Source organism: Rhinolophus ferrumequinum, chromosome X, assembly GCF_004115265.2.
Source record: "Rhinolophus ferrumequinum isolate MPI-CBG mRhiFer1 chromosome X, mRhiFer1_v1.p, whole genome shotgun sequence".
Lineage (NCBI taxonomy): Eukaryota > Metazoa > Chordata > Mammalia > Chiroptera > Rhinolophidae > Rhinolophus > Rhinolophus ferrumequinum.
Genome location: NC_046284.1, coordinates 44,871,276 through 44,895,153, shown reverse-complemented (window position 1 = coordinate 44,895,153; position 23,878 = coordinate 44,871,276). Strand labels below are relative to the sequence as shown.

General features: G+C 37.6%; 1 protein-coding gene and 1 non-coding gene across 8 annotated transcripts in view; one reads left to right on the top strand and one right to left on the bottom strand.

Annotated features, from left to right (window-relative positions):
- ACSL4 (acyl-CoA synthetase long chain family member 4) overlaps positions 1–23,878 on the bottom strand; it is an 89,326-nt gene that overhangs the window by 50,348 nt on the left and 15,100 nt on the right. The gene's annotated exons all lie outside the window — the stretch shown is intronic.
- On the top strand, positions 20,710–20,816 carry LOC117030617 (U6 spliceosomal RNA). The gene has a single exon (XR_004424426.1). It is a non-coding gene; the product is annotated as a U6 spliceosomal RNA (small nuclear RNA).

Sequence of the window (23,878 nt, the reverse complement as noted above, 5' to 3'; positions counted from 1 at the left end):
CATATGATCCATCAATTTCTCTTCTGGGTATCTATACAAAATTTTTCGAAACATTTATTCATAAAGATATATGTGCCCCTACGTTCACTGCAGCATTATTCATAGTGGCCAACAAATGGAAACAACCAAAGTGCCCTTCGATAGATGACTGGATAAAGAAGATGTGGTATATATACACAGTGGAATACTACTCTGCCATAAGAAAAGATGAAATAGTACCATTTACAACAACATGGATGGACATTGAGGGAATTATACTTAATGAGATAAGCCACAGAAAGACAAATACTGTATATCACTTATATGTGGAATTTAAAAAGGGTGAAGGCATAAAAACAGAGTAGAATGGTGACGACCAGGGGCAGGGGGATACGGGAAATGGGGAGATACTGTTTAAGGGTACAAATTTGCAACTAGATGATGAATGGAGATCAATTGACGTCATCAAAATGGCGGCATGGGGTGAGCCTCTGTAAAGCTCCCCTGGAATTTAAAACTAATCGAACAACAATAACTCCACAAAGGACTCCCTGCACAACAGACAGGCAAGACGAAGAGGCCCACTACTGAATTTACCAGAAGGTGGGCAAATCGCGCAAGCAGGGGAGAAGGGAAGGGAGAAGAGCGGAGACTGAGACGCAGGGGCGGGCGCAGGACACAGACCTGGCTCAGTGCTCCGAGCTCCCTGCATCCCTGAACTACCGCAGTTGCGGGAGAGGGAAGAACTCGGACTGCTAGGGCTCTGCTTATGGCCCACAGGGCTGAGGGGACAGCATATACCACGGCTGAACCCAATGCTCACGGCAGAGACCTCGGAGCAAAGACTGAGGGAAGAAGGCTGAAAACGGTGGTTTAAGCCCTCACTGCCGAGCAGAGAACGGAAGCCTTAGGCACTGAGACTAGCCAACCCCTCCCTACCGTCCCAGAGCTCGCCTCCCCGCCACCTGCACGGTGCTGGAAGCGGAACAGTAGCAGTGTCAGATCAAAAGAACAGAATATTTCTTGTTCTGAGAACTGTGGACCGCAGACACTGACTCGCAGCCCAACTAGTTCCAGCAAAAGGGAGGGAGCTGTGGAAGCAGGAATGGCTGTGGTGGTGGTCCCCACCATTGCTCTGGGCCGCCTCTCACAACTCACCCCGCCCCTGGCCCCACCTATCTGGGCGGATCCCTGCAGGAGTAAACAGAACTGCTGAAACATACGGGCTCTGAATCTGGTGCAGGAAGAGCTTTGGAACTTGAAAAGTTCTCCTCATACCCACACGGACACTGCACCCTGTGACCCAAGTGAACTATTAACAGAGGAGAAGCCTGTCTCCCAGGGAATCACCCCATTGTGTGAGAAGCCGGAATGGTGCAGAGAAAACATAGCACTATAGTGTGAGAGAGAAATAAAGGCTACAGTCGGAGAGAAAATAAAACATTCTACCAACAAGTACTGGAAAACAAAACAAAGACTCTTCCTATCAACCTGTTGCAGAGGCCACTCCTGTAGATGTCTAGGAAGAGAAATAATAAATCAGTAATTGCCATGAATAACCAAGGCAACAAGACACCTCAGAAAGAAAGTGAAAAGTCTCCAGAAAAGGAACTTAAAGACATGGAAATAATGTGACTTTAACGACAGAGAATTCAAGATTGCAGTTCTGAAAAAACTCTACAAGATGTAAGAAAACACGGAAAGGAAGTTTAATAAACTCAGACACACAATCAAAGAACAACATGAGCATTTTACAAAAGAGATTGAAATTTTAAAAAAGAACCAAACAGAATTTCTGGAGATTAAGAACTCAATAGAAGAAATTAAGAATGAAATAACCAGCTTAGGTAGTAGGGTTGACCAGACGGAGGAAAGAATCAGTGACATTGAACACAGAAACCTGGAAATGACACAGATGGAAGAAGAAAGAGACTTGAGACTTAAAAGAAGTGAAAGAACTCCACAAGAACTTTCTGACTCTATCAGAAAGAGCAACATAAGAATAATGGGCATACCAGAAGGAGAAGAGAGAAGGGAACAGAAAATATATTCAAATTGTTAATGAGAACTTCCCAAACTGTGGACAGAATCCAAGAAGCAAATAGAACACCTAATTACCTCAATCCCATGAGACCTTCTCCTAGGCACATTGTATTGAAGCTGGCTAAAATCAACGACAAAGAAAGAATCCTCAAGGCAGCCAGGGAAAAGAAGACGGTAACCTACAAAGGAAAGCCCATTAGATTATCATCAGATTTTTCAGCAGAAACTCTACAAGCCAGGAGGGAGTGGAACCAAATATTCAAACTATTCAAAGAGAGAAATTATGAGCCAAGAATAATGTATCCAGAAAAGATATCCTTTAGATATGAAGGAGGAATAAAGACCTGCCCAGACATACAGAAGCTGAGGGAATTTTCTAATACACGACCTGCACTACAAGAAACACTAAAGGAGGCTATTCGACCACCATCAACATGGACAATTTGTGGCAACCAAAACACAAAAAGGCGGAGAGTAAAGGTCTGAACCGGAATATGGGAATGGAGAAAGTAAGCGTGCTAAAGAAAATGGAATACTCTAAATATCAAACTTTCTTTTACATAAACTTAATGGTAACCGCTCAAGAAAAATCCAGAACTGAAATACATACTGTAATAAAAGAAAAAACAGAGGGAAACATCACAGAATACCACCACACAGAAATAATAGACAGTGACAAAAAGGCAAAGAAACAATGGAGACACAGCCTTACCAGAAAACTAAAGATAGAATGACAGGAAATCCTCACATACCAATAATCACCTTAAATATAAATGGACTGAACTCACCAATAAAAAGGCACAGAGTAGCAGATTGGATCAAAAAACTAAACCCAACCATATGCTGTCTCCAAGAGACACATCTCAGCTACTAGGACAAGCATAGACTCAAAGGGAAAGGATGGAAATTGACACTCCAAACAAACGGTACCCAGAGAAAATCAGGTGTAGCCATAATGATATTACATGAAACAGACTTCAGGGTGAAAAAGATAACAAGAGACAAAGATGGACATTTCATAATGGTAAAGGCGACTATACAACAAGAAGACATAACAGTCATCAATATTTATGCCCCCAATCAGGGAGCACCAAAATATACCAAGCAACTACTCACAAAACTAAAGGGAGAAATTGACCAAAACACGATTATACTAGGGGACCTAAATACATCACTGACAACTATGGATAGATCATCCAAACAGAAAATAAATAACGAAATAGCAGCCCTAAATGACACATTAGATGAAATGGACATAATTGACATATAGAGAGCACTTCATCCTAAAACATCAGACTATACATTCTTTTCTAGTGTACATGGAACATTCTCAAGGATAGACCATATATTGGGACATAAAATCAGCCTCAGCAAACTTAAGAAGATTGAAATCATACCAAGCATATTCTCTGATCACAAGGCTTTGAAATTGGATATCAACTGCAAAAAGCAGGAAAAAACACAAATACATGGAGATAAAACAACATACTTTTAAAAAACGACTGGGTCAAAGAAGAAATTCGAGGAGAGATCAAAAGATACATAGAAACAAATGACAATGAAAATACATCCTACGAAAATTTTTGGGATGCAGCGAAAGCAGTTTTAAGAGGGAAATTTATATCATTACAGGCCTATCTCAAGAAACAGGAAAACTCCCAAATAAATAACCTCATGTTACACCTTAAAGAACTAGGAAAAGAACAAGGGAAACCGAAGGTCAGCACAAGAAAGGAAATAACAAAAATCAGAGCAGAACTAAATGAAATAGAGAACAAAAAGACAATAGAAAAAATTAATGTGACAAAGAGCTGGTTCTTTGAAAAAAATTAACAAAATTGACAAACCCTTGGCTAGACTCACTAAGATAAAAAGAGAGAAGACACTAATTAACAAAATCAGAAATGAAAAAGGGGAAGTTATCACGGACACCACAGAAATACAAACGATCACCCAAGAATACTATGAAGGACTATATGCCACCAAATTCAATAACCTAGAAGAAATGGACACGTTCTTACAAACATATAGCCTTCCTAGGCTGAACCATGAAGAACTGGAAAATCTAAACACACCGATCACCAGTAAGGAAATTGAATCAGTCATCCAAAACCTTCCCAAAAGCAAAAGTCCGGGACCAGATGGCTTCACTAGTGAATTCTACCAAACCTTCAAAGAGGATCTAATACCAATCCTGCTCAAACTCTTCCAAAAAATTGAAGAAGAGACAGTACTCCCTAACTCATTTGATGTGGCCAACATTACCCTGATACCAAAACCTGGTAAGGACAACACAAAAACAGAAAACTACAGACCAATATCTCTGATGAGTACAGATGCAAAAATCCTAAACAAAATTCTAGCAAAGCGAATACAACAATGCATTAAAAAGATCATTCATCACGACAAAGTGGGGTTCATCCCCAGGGCACAAGGATGGTTCAACATCCGCAAATCCTTCAATGTGATATATCATATAAACAAAATAAAAGACAAAAATCATATGATTATATCAATTGATGCAGAAAAAGCATTTGACAAGATACAACATCCATTTATGATTAAAGCACCTAATAAAATGGGTATAGAAGGAAAATACCTCAACATAATAAAGGCCATATATGACAAGCCCTCAGCTAATCTCATAATTAATGGTGAAAAACTGAAGCCCTTTGCTCTACGTTCAGGAACACCACAGGGCTGTCCCCTGTCACCTCTGCTTTTCAACATAGTGTTGAAAGTCCCTGCAAGAGCAATCAGGCAAGAGAAAGAAATAAAAGGCATCCACATTGGGAATGAAGAAGTTAAATTATCACTCTTTGCAGATGACATGATGCATATATAGAAAACCCTAAAGACTCCCCAAAAAGCTATTAGAAACAATCAACGAATACAGTAAAATTGCTGGCTATAAAATCAACGGAGAAAAGTCTATTGCATTCCTATATACTAACAATGAAATCTCAGAAAAAGAAATACAAAAAACAATTCCTTTTGCAATCGCAGCAAAAAGAATAAAATACCTAGGAATAAACTTATCCAAGGATGTAAAGGACCTATATGCTGAAAATTGTAAGACATTTTTGAAAGAAACTGAAGAAGACACAAAGAAATGGAAAGACATTCCATGCTCATGGATTGGAAGAATCAACATAGTTAAAATGGCCATATTACCCAAAGCAATATACAGATTTAATGCAATACCCATCAAAATCCCAATGGCATTTTTTAAAGAAATAGAACAAAATATCATCAGATTTGTTTGAAACCACAAAAGACCTCGAATAGCCATAGCAATTTTAAGAAAAAAGAACAATGCTGGAGGTATCACACTCCCTGACTTTAGCTTGTACTACAGGGCAACAATAATCAAAACAGCATGGTATTGGCAGAAAAACAGACACACAGACCAATGGAATAGAATTGAGAACCCAGAAATAAAACCACATAAATATGGACAGATAATTTTTGACAAAGAAGCAAAAAACATACAATAGAGGAAAGACAGCCTCTTCAATAAATGGTGCTGGGAGAATTGGAAAGCCACGTGCAAAAGAATGAAACTGGACTGCTATCTGTCTCCATGTACCAAAATTAATCCAAAATGGATCAAAGACTTAAGCATAAGACCTGACAGAATAATCTGCTTAGAAGAAAGCATAGGTACTAAACTTATGGACCTGGGGTTCAAAGAGCATTTTATGAATTTGACTGCAAAGGCAATGGAAGTAAAAGCTAAAATAAACGAATGGGACTATATGAAACTTAAAAGCTTCTACACAGCAAAAGAAACCATTGACAAAATAAAGAGGCAACCAACTGAATGGAAGAAGATTTTTGCAAACAGTGCCTCCAATAAGGGGCTAATATCCAAAATATACAAGGAACTCATGCAACTCAACAACAAAAAAACAAACAACCCAATTGAAAAATGGGCAGAGGACCTGAAGAGACATTTCTCCAAAGAGGACATACAAATGGCAAATAGACGTATGAAAAAATGCTCAACATCACTAATCATCAGAGAAATGCAAATAAAAACCACAATGAGATATCACCTCACCCCAGTCTGAATGGCCATCATCAACCAGACAAATAGTAACAAGTGTTGGAGAGGCTGTGGAGAAAAAGGAACCCTCATACACTGTTGGTGGGAATGCAGACTGGTGCAGCCGTTATGGAAGGCAGTGTGGAGGTTCCTCAAAAAATTACGAATAGAATTACCATATGACCCAGCAATCCCTCTCCTGGGTATCTACCCAAAAAATATGAAAACATCTACACATAAAGACTCGTGTGCTCCAATGTTCATTGCAGCTTTGTTTACGGTGGCCAAGACATGGAAACAACCAAAATGTCCTTCGATAGATGAATGGATAAAGAAGTTGTGGTATATATACACAATGGAATATTATTCGGCAGTAATAAAAGATGATATAGAAACATTTGTGACAACATGGATGGATCTTGAGAGTATAATGCTAAGCGAAACAAGTCAGACAGAAAAAGCAGAGAACCTTATGATTTCACTGATATGTGGTATATAAAACAAAAACAACAAAAGAACAAGACAAACAAATGAGAAACAAAAACTCATATACTCAGAGAATAGTTTAGTGGTTACCAGAGGGTAAGGGGGGTGGGGGTGGGAGATGAGGGTATGGGGGATCAAATATATGGTGATGGAAGGAGAACTGACTCCGGGTGGTGAACACACAATGTAATTTATAGATGATGTAATACAGAATTGTACACCTGAAATCTATGTAATTTTACTAAGAATTGTCACCCCAATAAATTAAAAAAAAAGATGAATGGATATCTAAACTACTGCTAGTGATTATAGTCAACAAAACTATGTTACATACAGCATTTCAAAACTGCTAAGAGACTAGACCTTAAATATCTTCACCACTAAAAAGAAATAATAGTTATGTGACATGAGAGTGTTAGCTAAAGCTAGGTGGTAATCATATTAAAATATATAAATGTATTAAATCAATATGGTGTATAGTTTAAACTTATACAATGGTATATGTCAACTATATCTCAATGAAATTTTTGTAATGCAAGAAGCAGGAGTCATGTTCTTAATGGTTTTATTTGTACCTCTTATTCCCCAGTCAGGTTAGGAGCCACGTTCAGAGACAGAGACAAATCTGACAACAGGAAACTAGTCAGTCAATCTATACAGACATTCCCACCCCCAAATGCCTGCAGGCACCTATTTTGCCATCAAAATGAAAAATGATATAATTTCATTTAAACAATGCAAGGCTCTTTCCAAATTCAAATACAGCACTAGTCTAGGTAGCAACCTAGAGATATTTTCATCCTCCCTCAAGGAATATACAGATTGGTTTTGTGATGATCTTCAAAATAGACGATGAAGGTTTAGAGGTCATTTTACAGTTGAGGATTAACATATTTTGGACAATGCAAGAGAAAACAACTTACTATATGAATACACAGAACAGTAAAATAAGGCCCTTTAGTAATTTGATATTGCTTATTTACATTTCAACAACACTGGGGTGCCCTGGGTATGATACTATGTTTCTGAAGAACTGTGCTTTTATTTCTATTCAAGAGTACTCAGTACTACTTGCATATTATGAGAATAACCCTTTACTTTTTTTTAATCTAGACACTCTCATGGAAGCCATAAAACAAACATCCATGTAACTAATCACTGCACTAACTAGCTGGTATTAACTAAGACAGTTAATTTTCTACTTTGTTACCATTAGAAGGATGAAGGAAAGAATGATTTATACAGAGGCCTGTCACTAAGTAACAGAGTATGCCTTCTGTCTTTGTTTAACAGAACTACTTTTCAACTTCAAGTTAATATCCACAATCTACTTTTGGGGAGGAGGTGCTGGTTCACAAATGGACTGATACATTTGAGAACACAAATGGCTAAAACTTCTTATGAACAGCATGCTATATAACATTTTTTTATTTTTCTCCCAGAGAACATTTGATATTAACACAAAGAGGGGGAAACTACATATACATTCATGTGCCACATAAAGACATTTCAGTCAACAATGGACTGCATACAGGACAGTAGTCCCATCAGATTATAATGAAGCTGAAACATTCCTATCACCTAGTGACACATGACGTCATAGGTTGCAATGCATTACTCACTTATTTGTGGTGATGCTGGTGAAACAAAGCTACTGGGCTGCCAGGTGTATAAAAGTACAGCACATACGATTATGTACAGTACACAATACTTGGTAATAATTGACTATGTTACTGGTTTATGTATTTACTATGCTATACTTTTAATCATTATTTTAGAGTGTACTCTTTGTACTTACATTAAAAAGTTTGCTATAAAACAGTATGATGTATCGCCAGCAGCAGCCTCATACATCTCATGTTTATGCATCTCTTGATTGCATAATTTTCTCTTGTGCTTTATTTAATTGTGTTGTTTTGTACAGTAACATGCTGTACAGGCTTATAGCCTTGGAGCAATAGGCTACGCCATATAGCGTAGGTGTGTAGTAGGCTATATAGCATCTAGGTTTGTGAAGTGCACTCTATGATGTTTGCACAATGACGAAATTGCCTAACTACGGAACATGTATCCCTGTCATTAAGGGGTGGATGACTGTACATATTAAAATAAAGTTCAAAGAGATCACAAAGAGAATGTTGGGGGGGGAAACTTAATATTTCTATATACAAAAATGTATGTATTTTCCCCACAGATTAATTCAGGTAACTGGTAAACGACAAAAACCAACCTTCTATAAAATCATTTAAATTCCTACAGGTGGTGGGGTCGGGGGAGGATACAAAACTATCCACAAGTTTGCTTAATTTGGAAAATAATTTCATCAGTAAATATTTGCAAAGGATAGTGAACACTTAGTGACTGGTACTGTGGAGAGAGAAGTTGGAGAGATCAATCAAAAGTGTCAGAATTCTCTCAGATGGATAAGTGCTCCAGTTTCAACTTTCTACTCATTTCCAGTCTCATTTCAGTCAGGTGGGAAGGATGAAGCAATTCAGAGGTCCTTTAATACAAAAGACAGACACAATTTTTCTTAGTGCCTATATCCTTAACAGACATTTCTCTCATCAGAGAGAAAGAGAGAGAGAAAGGAAGCGAGCGTTGGCTGCCCAGTAGATAAAAGGGAACCAAAACATGTTTTCTAACCTAGCCTAATTAAGTTTTTCTGCACAACAGAAAACCTGATGCTGCACCTCCCTCTCTCCTAGCTTCCCCCCCAACAAAATAGCACCCTCCTCTTAAAAGCATTCTATTCAAATAAACTGAAGAAATAATTTTATATAAAATCACTAAGCAGATTATCACTATGCAGGTTCTATTTACAGTTAACAGGGAAGAGGTATGATCTCGCTAAAATTGTAATGCAAATTTTAGTCATAGTTTTCACTTTCACGTATATGTAAGTTTTTATAACTTAAGCAAGTTGGAAACCTTAGCATAGCAAATTTTTAGCACACTGAAGCGTATACTATGGTTTGTTTCTACTTAACAATCACTTTGTGGCATGAAGAGATAATACAGCATGTAGAGTAGGGGTGTCCAAACTTTTTTCAACGTTTATTACCAAGGGCCATATGCGGTAAAATACACAAACAGCCGGGCCACTCACTCGAGGTGAAGTACGTATTGCCTCACCTGGTTTATTGAAGTAATCTAAATATATTTTTGGAATTTGCTGCGGGCCAATTAACAATGGATTGCGGACCGCAGTTGGCCCGCGGGCCGCAGTTTGGACACCCCTGATCTAGAGTTTATCATCTCTCAATTAGGAAATGATGTAGCACTGAGAAAGCCTTGCTCACTGAATACGAGGGTACAAAACAGTTTCCATGCAGCTATCAGGAGAGTGATTAAGGGCAAAAGTGATAGAAATCCAAGGCAATTTTGTTCAACTCCAGACAAAGCCTCATATTTTGAGAGAAAGTTAAAAAGAAACCATTAATGTGCTTAGTTTTTGCACTTTGCAAATAAATTATAATTGGTTAAACAATATTTTGAAAACATTCTTCTAGAAGTCAATACTAAACTTGATAGCATCTGTTGGAAATGTTTCAAGCATGATAAATCCTCCTGTACTTAATGTCTCAAGATCCAATCTCAATGGATTTTAAAAAGAATGTTTCAGAAAAAGACTAGAAAATATTAACAATGTCCTAAGCACTTAGTGCTCAAATCCAAAAGTAAATTCTGGCAAGTCCCTTACAAACAATTCCCTAAACAACAGTCTTTTATAGGTCTTGTTTTAGATAAATATATATGTCACAAATGGGTGAAGGGGTCAATTGTATGGAGATAGAATGGTGACTGGATTTATTGTGGTGATCACTTTTACTGCATACCAATTTTGAAATATGTTGTACACTTGGTACTAATATAATGTTGTATAGCAGTTTTACCTCAATAAAAAAATTTTAAGAAAGAAAAAATATATACATATGTATATGTCATATATGGCGAGTACTAACTAATGAATGAAAACTGCTATACTAGAATATAGTTCAAAGGTTAGAAATGTTGAAATCAAGAAATAACACAGGTACAAAAGAGTATGTGTCACTCCAATATACAGACATATGTTTGAGTGGGTACATAATCATAGAAAAGTCAGGAAGATATGCAACAAATATTAATGCTAGTTATTGCTATGTGGTAGAATTACAGATTAATTTTATATTACTGTATTCTTTGTACTAATTTAGTATCTTCCGCAATTTCCGTAAATAAAAATTGTTTACTTAAAAATTGATTTTAAAAAATCACAAAGGAACAAGAAAATGACTCATTTAAAATAGGCAAACACAACTGTCATAAAAGCCAGTCAAAGTACCTACTAGAGGATGCTACTCAGAATTTAAGCTAGAGCAGAGTATCTTCTTTTCCCCTTAAGAATATACATGAATATAAGTGGTCCAGAAGCCTTAAATGGTCATAACATTGTGGGCCACTTCATTTGTAAACATTAAACGTATTAAAGAAATGTTATAACCTAAGTAAAACCACCCAATATATGTTGTGTATAGTGTAAAGTGTATGGAGGTAATTCCAGACTGTCAGACTAGAATGCTGCTTCATGAAAAAAATTAGGTAACCTAAAACAAAAAGTGTTCTTAAAACATTCGTGAATCTCAACAAAGCTGTTTCAAAAATTCAAACATTACAAAATATAAAATACAAAGTGACAGTATCTTTTTTTTTATTCAATCCTCTAGAAATAAGAGCTTTTAAGAGTTTGATGAGTACCCTTGGGGACTTTTTTTTAAGCATATTCTAACACATAAACAATTTTTAAGCAAAAACTGAATGATACTATCTACACAGGTTTGCAACTTTCTTTTAAAAAATTACTCTCTAACTTGTCTTTCCATGCCAGAGCATAGATCAAAAACTTTAAACCAGAGGGAAAGGGGGGTGGAGGGTGGGAGATGAGGATAAGGGGGATCAAATATATGGTGATGGAAGGAGAACTGACTCCGGGTGGTGAACACACAGTGGGATTTATAGATGATGTAATACAGAATTGTACACCTCAAATCTATGTAATTTTACTAACAATTGTCACCCCAATAAATTACAAAAAAATAACAGTGAGAAAAAAAAGAAAACTTTTTAAAAAGTCTATGGTATTCCATTCTATGACCATATCAAAATTAAGTCTAACCAATCCTCCCTATTGGTAGACACTTTGGATTTTTCTAATTTCTCATCATTAGAAATACAGCAATGAACATCCTTAGCAAAATATTTATGCCAGTGCTTCTCTAGGATACATTACTAGCAAAATTGCTAGGTTAAAAGGCTATGACCATTTTAGATTTTAGTCTATTAAAACTGCCCTCCAGGTCTAGAAGCAGGGACACCCTCGCAGCAATGATTATACCCAGCATTCAGATCCTGGGTTTCCAATTACCATTCTCCAGTTAAAGGAACTAAGGCTCTTTGCAGAAATAGTTGATTGCAGAGCCAGGGCAGGAAAAATGCAAGTCGCCTGGTATATTCTGGTGCCAGAAGGTAAAGAAGTGCGTAAAAAAAGAGAGAGAGAGAGAGAGAGAGAGAGAGAGAGAGATGGGAACATGTCAAAAAGACACAGGGCCAACCCAAAAGAGCTCCCAACCATCAAAGCTGGAAAAATTTGAGCAAAATAAATTATAGTATTAGATTATATCTCAAAGAATAAAATAAATATCCATAAGACCATACCAATACAGATATATGATTGATTGAATAAATAAATAAATGAGGTAGAAGGGACCAATCTTCCTTACAAAAGAATTCTATTAATAAAGGTGGAATCAAAAAAGGAAATAGAAATTGTCCATTAGAACACCACAATAACATTTGCTGCAGGCAAAATCCATCAGTGGATGCTAACACTGTTGAGTAAAAGTTTAAAGTTGAACTGGATACATGCATGGTCTCAAAGTTATCCCCTCCAAATATGTATATAATATAGTACAAGTATTAATATTATTAATTGCAAAGAGGAAAATTGTAACTTCACTGTAGTGAAACACACTTGATACCACCTTAGCCAGGTGATCAAGGTTACCATCACCAGTATAATAAGGAACACCTGACATCAGGACACACTGAGAATGACACAACTTTGTTTCTGTGGTATTCTTGCCCAAATTGCACAATCTCAATCTAACCATGAAAAAAAATTAGATATACCCAAGTTAGGGACATTCTACAAAGTAACTGATCTGTACTCTTCAAAATCATCACGGTCTTTCATGGCAAAGGCTAAGGGTACTGTCACGGATGGGAGAAGACTAGGGATACATGAAAACTAAATGTAATGTGGGGTCCTGGATTGGATTCAAGAATAGAAAAAAAATATGCTAGTAAAACACTGATGAAATTTAAATAAAGTCTGTAGTTTACAGTATGGTACCAATGTTAATTTCTTAGTTTTGGTAATTGTACTATAACATAATTAATTATGTAAGATGTTAACATTAGGGGGAGCTAGGTGAAGGGTCCATGGAAATGGTGTACTATTTTTGCAATTCTTTTGTAAAGGTCTAAAATTTGTTTCCATGGGTGGCCAGTTAGCTTCAGTTGGTTAGAGCACGGTGCTAATAGAACCAAGGTTGCCAGTTCGATCCCCACCTGGGCCACTGTGAGCTGCACCCTCCTTAAAAAAAAATAAAATAAATAAATTAAAATTAAAAAAAAAAATTTCCAAAAGAAAATTTTAATGCCCTCTAAAAAAGAATATACTATTTCACATTCCTACCAGGAATGCCCATTTCCCCACATCCCCTCCAACACTGGATTGGACTCGGTTTGGTAAGTACCAAAACATTGTTTTAATTTGATACTTTTCAATGAACACAAAAATATTTCACTATATCTGAATTTCTTATATGAGGGACTTGTTCAAGTCATTTGCCCATTTTTTTTTTTTGGCTCTTCATTTTTCTCTATTGATTCATATTAAGGAAAGAAGCCCTTTGTCTGATGTATTACAAATATTTTTTCCCAGAATAGCTTTTCTCTTTGTTTTGGATGCTTTGGGCCAAATACTGGTTTTTAAGTTTTAAGTAATGAAACATATCAATAGTCTCCTTTGTAACTTCTGGGTCATTTTCCCACTTCAAGATTATAAAAAGTTATTCCCTCATATTTCCTAAAAGTGTGACTACCAGGTTCAAGACAGATCTTTTGGGGGTGTGTACGGGAGAGTGGGGCTAGGAAAGGAAGCTCTTAATATATAAAATTACTTTCCAATAAGGCTATACCTATTTATATTCCCATCAGCAGCACTGAATATCTTACTATAATTTTATTAATTTAATAGGAAAAAGTATCTACCTTATCTGAATTCCACTCAAAAGAAACCACTTATTACCTTAAAGAAACTATCATTCACATTCTCTGGGTTTCTCTTGCTTCAGAGCCTTTATTCATGCCCTTCTTTCTATCCAGTATTCTGCTCAAAAGCCACCTTTTCTGGGATACCTTCACTAATACCTTGAGCTAAAATTTTCTAGCCCTCTTTTGAACGACTATAGCTCTTCTCTAATAGCTCTAAAATTGAATTATATTATTTTGTATTATTTATGAATTTATCTTAATCACTAATCTAAACTGTATGCTCATTCAAGGCAAGGATTGTTTCTTATTATCTCTTATATCCCACTATGGCTTGGAAATAGCATCAAATATTTGTTGGAATGGGTAACAGACATAAACTAACACTTGTCAGAGAATACAGCTGGTTTAAGTCATTTTTTCCTTCACAATATCAGACTTCATTCCATTTGCAACAATTTTTAAGCTAGGCATTTTTTATTTTATCATCTTCACCAGATATTTCAACAAAGTACTTATAACAAAAAGCTACCATTATATTTTAGAATGATGATGATCAATTTTGGCAAAATAGAAAACCCTGGGTTCTACTCATAACTCAAAGCTTATTTTCAGTGCTAGAAGAACATATAAATTGCAGATCCATGACAACAGTGGGTATTTCTATGCATAGTAAAATCTGCAGTATTCTGAGGTAATTAACTAGTACTGCACCTGTAGCCGTGTACCCAGGCTAAAAGACATAGTTTGAATGCCAAGAGAAATACTCCAATGCTAGCTAAGAATTCTGTTATCACCCATTTTATTATGTAACTTCTCACTCTATAATTAGTATGGTAAACACACACACACACACACACACACACACACACACACACACACAGAGTTTGTGAATCTCGAGAAGGAATATATCTGCTAAAAAGGACTCCTCATAGTTAACTGGGCTGAAATTCATAACCAGAATCTAGCAGCCATTGCTGGCATTAGCATCTCATGCACTCTGCATTTCACGGGAAAGCCACAGACTGAGCTGCCAGCCTCCTGCATTGTGCTCCTGTCTTCTGAATCAACTCTTATAAGGGAGCTCCTGGCATCATCATTCAACCAATAGGACTGAAACCTGCCCTGTCCAATCAGAACTACACAGATATCTCATTTACATATATACTGACCAAACAGAGTGGCTCCATAACAACCAATCAGTACACATGAAACTGGCTAATCAGGACAGTGCTATCTGGACCAAGCAGACTGTGAAAATTTGGGTTCCTCATTTGCATAATAGACTAATTAGGGACCAAGGCAGGAACTTTGTCTATAAAAGGTGCCCTCCCCTTTGTCTTGATGGAGCACACTTTCTGTTTCTACCAGAGGTTGCAATTCCCCACTTTGCAAACTGTTCATATGAATAATTTCTCCTCTTTCCGCACCCCAGACTGTGGACTCCTACGGGCATTAGATTGTTGGCAGCAACCTTTTGTTGACAAGTTTTACCATTAGTATGGTAAATTATAACACACACACAATTTACTTGTGTGTGTGTAAAAATAAAAGTACCTAACCTACAATCTAAGTACCAGACTTCACCTAGGTAGGACAGGAAGATAAACTACATGCAAATTAATTCCATTCCTTACTTATATAGTTGAAGGCTTTCAGAGCAGAAATAGGCTCTAAAATCAGAGTAGTGAACTAGTGTCTAAAAAGAAACTTTTCTCCCTCTCCCCTCCAAATGACTATAGGAGCTAAAACAGAGTCTATTTTCCAGAACATTAGGAAAACATCTTATGTGCTTCCCTATACAATAAAATTAAAAATTTCTTTCTAATCAGTATTGATTAGTTTAACTCTTAAGAGCAGTGTCAGAATATTAGAAAACAAAATATATGGTGATGGAAGGAGAACTGACTCTGGGTGGTGAACACACAATGTGAGATATAGATGATGTATTACAGAATTGTACACCTGAAATCTATGTAACTTTAAAAGAGAAAAACACATTCTCTTTAAAAACTCTCAATATATCAACTGCATTTAAATAGGAATTTTTAAAAAGTCACAAACATCAATAAATCCTACTTGTAATATCTGCCTAAGACAGAACTTGAGTATTATGAAACAACCACTGGAGGGGAAAACGTTTTAATAGGGGTAATTTGCTGTCACACTTGGTAATTCTTGAACCAGTACCAATCTTACGATACTGATTTTTAAATATGTTGGACAAATAGATTGCAAAGTATCAAACCTTGGATTTACCAAATCTCTTCCTTCCAAGTTTATTCAAGAAGTGTGTTGACACGTGGATGGTTCTGAATTTACAAGGCTTTCATTAAAATACTAAAGACCCGAACAATACTTAAAAAAAAAAAGTATCTGTTACTCTAAGTGATCCTGACCAGAAACTATTCCTGTGTGAACAATCAAAACTTCCAAAAAATTATGCAATTTTTGGCAGAAGTTACATTTCGTTTTTAAACACAACAAAATATGGGTCTTATTAAATACACGCACAGAAAGGACTAACATAATCAACAATAAGCACTCATAGAGCAATAATTTTAGGAGAAAAAAATTAGCACTTCCCCTACATTAAAGCTGAGACTGATAAACTACTTGAGAAAGGGAAAATTTCTATTTTAGAAACACAGACTTTAGAGCTAAAATACAGCATGTTAAGATGCTTCTCATAGTATCTGGGGCCACCAGTCCCTTGTAGTACTACTGTTTATAATATACCATCCACACTTTCATTTCTGCCAGGAATAATTTTGATTTATTCAAAAAGACAGCAGTGTACTGGGGTTTCATCAAAAGTAGTGATAATTAAGAATAAAGAAATTACTCAGTGCTGCCTAATATACACAAAAAGGAACTTTCTATACTGTTGACAGAAGTGTAAATTGGTACAAGCTTTATAGAAAGCAATTTGGCAATATGCATCAAGAGGCCTTAAGTCATACATACTTCATAACCTAGTAATTTCACTTTCGATTTCTAGGAATATCCTACATAAATAATCAGAGATGTACTCACAAAAATGTAGACAATAGTCATCACTGTGATATAAATAACAGAAAAACTAGACATAACTTCAAATGCCCAAAAGGAGACTGGGAAAATAATGATGTATCCATATGGTTAAAAACTAGTCATCAAATGCAGCATTGTCAAAGAATATTTAAGGAGATGACAAAATGTCCAAGATATATGAAGTGAAATCGGTTGAAGATGAAACTCAAAGTACAATATCAGCTTCTTCAAATATATGCAGGCTACAAGCCAAAATGTTCAGCTCTGTGTTGTAGAACTATAGGTTGTTTTTAGTTTTCGCTTTACATTTTCCTTAAATTTTCTAAAACTTCCACAGTGAATATATTACTTTTACATTTAATAAATAAGTAGAAAACATCACACCAGTCTTTCAATTAATTCTAGTGTGTGTCTGCATATGTTGGTAAGTGACAAAGAATATATAACTGTTCAGCCTACTCAAGCGGTGAAGTGATACTGTAAAAGGAGCCACAGGATGACTTCAACCACTAAGGAAAAAAGATTGGATACTTCTGTCTTTAAACTCAAAGTAAAATAAACTTCTGTTGCTCATGTACTATAATCTATTAAGCTAAATAAAATGAAGTTTCTTTATTCTTACCATAACTACAATGTTAAATGTTTCCTGAAAGCTAAACATCCTTGCAGTCCCCTATGATAAACTGTAACTAACAAAACTGACTACTACTAGCAAGTGAATAGATAATATCAAACAGCCAGATAATCAGGAGGGGTTCTGCAGAGATGGAAATATAATTTCTTTAAAGCCCAGAGTTCCATTTGCTTAACCTATTAAAACAAACAGGAACTCAAATGCCAGATGATATCTGAGTGAGATTTATTTTAATAGGTAGCACGTCATACTCGTACTTTTTTGCTCCAAAAGGAAAATGTTTCTCAGCTGACCAGAATCAGCCCCCGCCTGCAGGAAGTAAGGCCTGCCACCGGAAGAGGTATCACAAGCCAAGAGACACCAAATGGGTGTCACTTCTTTGCTTTCCACTCAGGCGATGAGAGGGATTTCAAAGGGAGGGAATTTCAGAAATTAGTTCTCCGGTCAGTATCCTCTTGTTTACTTCTCCCATCAGTATCCTCTTGTTTACAACCTGAACTCTGGGACCAACTACTGAAACTTCAGAGGATATCATCTTACCAAGACTGTCTTGCTTCAGACATTACAATCAACTGTGAGATCACGTTACAAATGTGTATGAGCTACCTTCTAAAAGAAGTAAGAGGCAGAAAAGGCTGAATCATTTTCTTTCCCTTAAAGTTTTCATTTCAAAATGTTTCGGGCAAGAGAGCATTAAGTAATCTCACTTCCTGTAAGGCCCACACAGCTTCGAGTGTGTCCTGTAATAACCTCTACAGGGCCTAGGAGGACAGAGTTCACAATGCTAAAAATGTTACAAAAATACAGCTGCTACATACACAATTCCACTGCAATATACAATAATACATTTACTTGAAAACTAATCTTTTTACTCCAAGGTAAAGGGAAATCTATCTGTGGCTGCTGGTTAACTCAACTGAGTTGAGCCAATGCTTCAGAAGCTAACTTCACAAGTTTGATCCCCGTGTATGAAGTAGTTAAAACAAGGGTGATCACATTTCCCAGCTTGCCAAGGTCTGTCCCCTGGTTTACACGTATTGTCCCAGAGTAATTATTATCAGAGTTCCCCCACATTTTTTTTGCAGAAACATCCCTAGTAATAACCCTAACTGTGGTCCTCCAGAGAACAACGCGAGAATGTATGGCTACATCAACAGGAGCCAAACTTCACCACTAGAAAGACACTTTTAAGCACCAACTCCTAATTGAATCCAGTCATATACAAATGGACAAGTAAATGAAAGCACTAGTTTTGTGCCATTACACACACACACACACACACACACACACACACGAGTCTCTATTCCAAGTGTTTCCACTTACAATATCAAATTATGACAAGCTTAAATAGTTTATGTACAACTGAATATCCAACTTCTAAAATCTAGATTAAAACCTTAACTGGTAACTTCAAACTGAAGTCAATTTCTCATCTTACAAAACACACACCTGTATGCATTTTAGGTACATAAAGGATAAATCAGATCCACTGTAAGAAAATATGGCCATGTATGTATAGGTTTTCAATTTATGTGACTTTTAAAGACTATAGTCCTACTTAGGAAGTTGTGTTTACCCTTTAACTTTAAAAGTCAGAGAAAAGGATATGGCCAAGTTAACTTTAGCAATCAAACAAAAATTCTAACCTTACGGGAAATACATACTTTATACTTTTTTTATTTTGGAAAGAAATACAACCAATTATAACTTCCCATCTATGATTTTCTGGAAAATACGGGTTAGCCACTTAAGAGCTGCATATCGAATGAAGTATCTGATTCCCAATGAGTGCTAAAAGCCTAAAGCAAACCAGAGAGTTTCGGGGCTAACCCAGATGTTATAAGCTTAAGGAATTTTTCTCATATTTTTAAGTTATAACTTGAAATAGTCTGTGCCCAGAACAGTTTACTAAAAAATATTTTATTGGGCCGGCCCGGTGGCTCAGGCGGTTGGAGCTCCATGCTCCTGACTCCGAAGGCTGCTGGTTCGATTCCCACATGGGCCAGTGGGCTCTCAACCACAAGGTTGCCGGTTCAATTCCTCGAGTCCCTCAAGGGATGGTGGGCAGAGCCCCCTGCAACTAAGATTGAACACAGCACCTTGAGCTGTACTGCCGCTGAGCTCCCTGATGGCTCAGTTGGTTGGAGCACGTCCTCTCAACCACAAGGTTGCCGGTTTGACTCCCACAGGGGATGGTGGGCTGTGCCCCCTGCAACTAGAAAACGGCAACTGGACCTGGAGCTGAGCTGCACGCTCCACAACTGAGACTGAAAGGACAACAACTTGAAGCTGAATGGCACCCTCCACGGCTGGGATTGGAGGGACAACAACTTGACTTGGAGAAAAGTCCTGGAAGTGCACACTGTTCCCCGGTGGGGTCCTGTTCCCCTTCCCAATAAAATCTTAAAAAAAAAAAAATTATTTAACTTGGCCCATCAGAAAACAAAAACCACAGGTTAACAGGATAAGGTGCTCCGCTTCAAGGAAGGCCAATGAAGCTCCAACACAATGCTCTGCTGACAGGCAGTCTTCCTGCTAGTTAGGGGCCAACAGTCTGGAGCCGGCCAGATGGCCTGGGTCCAATTCCTGGCTATGCCACTTCCTAGAGTTGCGTGACCTCAGGCAAGTTATTCACCTCTTTGCCTCCTTTGCCACAACTCTAAAATGGAGGGAATAATGCCACCTACAGGGATTGCTGATCTCACAGCTCCAGCCATCATAAACTTTAGTTTCTCTAAAGCACCAAACTTAATCTCTCACCTCTGCATCTGACACAAGCTTTTTTCCTCTGCCAGGAACAATCTCTTCTCCCTTTCCCTGGCTTCTTTTAGGTCTTAGTTTATTTTTTTTAAAGATTTTATTATTATTATTGGGGAAGGGGAACAGGACTTTATTAGGGAACAGTGGATATCCAGGACTTTTACCAAGTGGTTATCCTTTCAATCTTAGTTGTGGAGGGCGCAGCTCAGCTTCAGATCCAGTTGCCATTGTTAGTTGCAGGGGACGCAGCCCACCATCCCTTGCGGGAGTCGAACCGGCAACCTTGTGGCTGAGAGCCCACTGGCCCATGTGAGAATCGAACCGGCAGCCTTCGGCGTTAGGAGCACGGAGCTCCAACCGCCTGAGCCACCGGGCCGGCCCCTAGGTCTTAGTTTAAATGACACTTCTTGTGCTCGCTTTGGCAACACATATACTAAAATTGGAACGATACAGAGAAGATTAGCACGGCCCCTGTGCAAGGATGACACGCAAATTCGAGAAGTGTTCCATATTTTTATAGAGGAAAAACTGATGGTTGGTAGATGGGACGGGGGTGGGGATGAGGAAGAAAGGGAAGGGATTAGACAGCATAAATTGGTAACTATAATATTGCCACAGGAATATGAAAGAGTTTGGGGAATATAATCAATAATGTTGTAAAGATTTTGTAGGATGTGAGATGGGCACGTCTTATTAGGGAGAACACTTCATGGACGGTGTAAATGCTTGACCACTGCGCTGTACACCTGAAGCTGAATAATATTGTATGTCAAATGTAATTTAATATACTGCGTTTCCCCGAAAATAAGACCTAGCTGGACAATCATCTCTAATGCGTCTTTTGGAGCAAAAATATAAGACCCAGTCTTACATTACATTATATTATATTACATTACATTATATTGACCCGGTCTTATAGTAAAATAAGACTGGGTCTTATATTAATTTTTGCTCCAAAAGATGCATTAGAGCTGATTGTCCGGCTAGGTGTATTTTCAGGGAAACATGGTATATATAGTCATGAGATATGGATTACAGCATAGGGAATAGAGTCAATGTAATTGTAATAGATATATACAATGCCAGAGGGGCAAAAGATTGGGGGGGGGGTTATCACTTTGTGAGGGGTGAAATGTCTAACTAGTACATTGTTTTGTACACCTGAAACTAATAAATAAACACTTCCAAAAAGCCTTCTTTGACTTTCCCACGTGTAGGGAAGATGTTAAAGAAAATTTGCCTTCATTGGTTGATGTGAACTTTTGTCTATTAGCTTTTATCTGTTCCTGTTGTGTGAGGTGATTTCTGTGCTGTGACCAGGGGCTGAGTAAATTCCCCCTTTAGTCTCATCCTCCCCAGCAGGGGGAGATATGAGATGATGTTTGCTGTTCTGTCTGTGCTGTGAGGTGATGGTTAGCTTAGGGTTAAGGAAATTCTTGATCAGGGGTTGAGAGAATTCCCACTTTGTTCTGTCTATTTCGCCCACATCAGCAGATGAAGTGAAGTGGTAGCTAAGTTATATCAAGACGATGTGACAGGCACGTTGTCAGGCTTTGGAAGACCTTGGGTTGATGGTTCCAAGCAGGAACAGTAGATATTGCTGGTCCAGATGAACTAGCACTTCAATCAGATAAGCAATATATTTTCTTTTTTTTATTATTGACTGCCGGACTGTCCCGGAACTGGCTATTCCTTGAGAGGGGAGGTAGGAACACAAAACTTGGTTCTGGGGTGCATCTAAAGAGATATATGATAGACCTCAGGTGGACTAATATTGATTAATTGCTGTTTCAAGAGATTGCTATTCAGAAGATTTGCTGTTTCAGGACTGCTTTTCAGGATTGGATTGTTTCAGAGTAAGAGATCGGAACTTGCCTCAATGCACAGTAGAGACTTCTTTTGTTGGTGAATTGTCATCATTCTAGCATCTTTGGGAACTTGTATGCAGCTTGCAGCTTGCAATATCAGAAGACGTCCTAACGTCTAACAACAACGCCAACAGCAACAGCATTCTTGGGAACTAACAAGCAGCGGTGTGGGAGACGCCTGAGTTTCTCTCAGCTACAGACCTGGCAAGGTTTTGATTTATGACTTTTCCAGTGCTGTTCTTCCCCGGTTTGGTGAGCTTTTGGCATCTACTGTAATAGTAACTATCCTATAAAGCTAATTACTGCTTTTGGATACTCCTCACTGATGTTATTTGTGTATTTAGCCAAGTGATTTTTGATGTAAACAAATGTTGGGATCTCTTAAACTTATATGTATGTGCACTCCTTTGACATAACATTGTTATCAATGTATATAGTTTAGTCTTAACCACCTTTACTTTCTGTCATCAGCACATTCTATTAATTGCCCTTGTCTTTTGCTATTGCATATTGCTAAATAAATTGATTAGATATTAATAAATTCATTAGCCCCATTCTAGCATGTGTTCCCCGCCTTTTCTTTTCCCCATTTGTCATTATACCACATTTTGCCAGGTGACTCTGCTATTTGCTCTCCAAGCACCAATATAGTACGGCACTTAAAGTTGTTCAAGTTTCTGTTTTGCTGCTGGGCTGTAAGCCCCTTAAAGGCCGAGGTCGCATCTATCCTGATCATCACTATTATCCCCAGGCCCTAGCACAGTAGAGGTACACAGCAGGTGCTTACTAAACAGTTCTTGAATGAATGTGTGATGAAATAACAAGTCATACTAAGGAGAAAGGAAACCAAGAATGACTTCTGAGTTACTTATTTCACTTTAGGTAGAAATTTATGCCTCTTCACATCTGAGATATATAGGAATGTTTCCTCTCACACATTGGGAAGCTTGAAATTAAACATGAGAAGTGCCATATTCTGACAGAGCAAAAACTTTACACCCATTTTGGGTAGGAATCATGACTTTATAAGCAGAGAGAAGAGCAGCAGTCTGTTCAAAGTGTTTACACATATTTCATGTCTCTTATTCCAAAGCCTTTATGTAAAGAAGAATATCACAGCAAAATTATATGGCTAGTATAGCTCCCTGAATATTATCAGCTGGGGTAAATGAAATCCGTAAGTGCCACTGGCACAGGTGGGAAGAAAAGGTGAGACCATGTACATGGAAGAGCATAAACGAAAAGAAGTATTTGATATGCTGGAAAGTAGCAGCAATATCAGCTGCTTGTCTATAAGGTACCACTGGGTGGCACCAGTGCCACCCGGTTATCCAATACATATATGGAACCAGAAGACAGAGCCATCAGGCTATCTTGCATAGCTTATGTTGAATGCTCAGACGTCTATTTTCAAAACAGTGACAGGCAGATGCAATTCACTGGAGTTCAAGTTCTCTGCATATGTCATTGACACGGGCATAGGTCTTACAGGATGCTGTGTTTATCAGAGCCACCTGGAAGGTGAGTTTGTCAACATTTTTGCCAGGCCAACATGTTTCAGAGTCAGCTCACCATTCTAACATGCAGAAATTCTCAGTTGAGTGAGAGGAGAGGGAAAGAGATCAGAACAACCTAGAAAGCTTTTTTAAGCTATTAGGTTGAACTACATAAAATTTCCAATAGTCAAAAATCTGTTACATACAAAAAACA